We start from the raw sequence: 1,802 nt of genomic DNA on the forward strand, positions 1-1,802 counted from the left end.
CACTGCCAAAACTGGCGGCTGCTCCTCCACTAGAGACTGCTTCCCTTTTATACCTACAAAAGAAGAAGTTTTTTTTTAAAAACTGCTGGCTCCTCCCTCCTGCTGCTCTGGCTGCTGCAACTGGAAACACAAGTTAACTGTCTCCTGTGGCCGGGTTATTCTTTCTGTATTTTGCTGATTCGAGTGCTGTCTAGATTCTTCTTCTGATCAAAGATCAGCCATGATCTTATTGAACACCAGAGCAGGAACAAGGAGTTGAATAGCTTCTGTTTCTTATTGTCTGATGGGATAATGATCTAGACATTCTGTTTTAATAATGTTGGGATAAATATTAGTCCCAGGGTAACTCCCCTGCTCTTTGGGATAATGTTACTGGATATGTTGCATTCAAATTATAGGGCACTGACAGCTTTTGTTTAACCTTTCGGCACTAACTTTGGTAATGCAGCAGAAGAAAGGAGAAACAAAGGACTGCAGATGCTGGAATCCAGATGAAAAACACAATAATGCTGGAGGAGCTCAGCAGGCCAGGCAGCATCCGTGGAGAAAAGCAGGCAGTCAACGTTTCGGATCAGGACCCTTCTTCAGGACCTAATGCAGCACTCTCTTAATAGTGCACTGGGAGGGTCAGTGTAAACCTTTTAGGCTCAACTCTGAAGTGGGACTTGAACCCCACAATCTTCTCACCCACCTGTGAGCCCCAGCTGACCATTACAATGCTGCTTGACAGAAAAGTGGAAAAGAAACTACAGATGCTGAAAAATCTGAATGCAAACAGAAGCTCCTGGAAATACTAAGTAGGAGAGTTTATTCTATCCCTCAGATTAACTCTGGGATGTTTTCTTGGGGGGAGAAAAAATCCCCATTTTGTTGGGAAATGCTTGTGGAATAATGGGATTTCCAACTTGGCAACTGCATAGCAAGAGTTGTAAAACCATTTAGCAAAGTCATGTAAGAACAACTAGCTCTGACCAATCAAAGATCACTCCAGATCTAAACCACAAAAGCAAGCACCCAGACTTAATTATCTGGCTGCGTCACAGAAGGACGCTAATTGGTACATCATGCACATGCCAGCACTTGGGAAGGACTATACAACTGGATCTACTTGGCACAACAGTTTTCCACAAGTGTTCCCCCAACCCCTTTTTAAAAGTTTCTATTAAATCTGCTTCCACCATCCCCTTCTGGAAGTCAATCCCAGATATTAGTGTCACGTTGCTCAAGTTTTTATCACTTGAGTTGTCTCTGTGCTTCAATTAATTAAATCTCTCTCCTTAGAGGTTTAAATCTTTAGACCAGAGCTTTAAATCTCTCTACTTTAGCTCCATTTTATTTAATCCCTCCATGTGGCTGAAGTCACTTATTCCTGGAACTAGTAAATTCACTCACAGCCAGCTGGGGCCTAACCAAGCTTTTTAAAAAAAAGTCAAGCACATTTTCCTTGTGTTTGTATTCTCCATTTCTGTTAGTTAAATTTCTTACCACCTTTAAAAAATGTGCACGTTCACCTATAATTTTGTACCATTTTGATTTGCCTTGGTTCTCCTAATTCTTCCCACTAAAATTAATAATTTTACACGTCTGATTCCCTCACTGCCAATGGGGAAAAAATGGTTTGAGGAACTTGAAGACATAGGAGACTGCAGATGCTGCAATCTGGAGCAAAGAACAAACTGCTAGAAGGAGTCAGCAGGTCGAGCAGCATCTGTGGAGAGGAAGGAATTGTCAATGTTTTGGGTTGAAGCCCTGCGTCAGGACTGGGAAGTGCAGAGGGAAGGTAGCCAGTATTAAAGAGGAAA

The sequence above is a fragment of the Pristis pectinata genome, chromosome 1 (assembly GCF_009764475.1).
Source record: "Pristis pectinata isolate sPriPec2 chromosome 1, sPriPec2.1.pri, whole genome shotgun sequence".
Taxonomy (NCBI): domain Eukaryota; kingdom Metazoa; phylum Chordata; class Chondrichthyes; order Rhinopristiformes; family Pristidae; genus Pristis; species Pristis pectinata.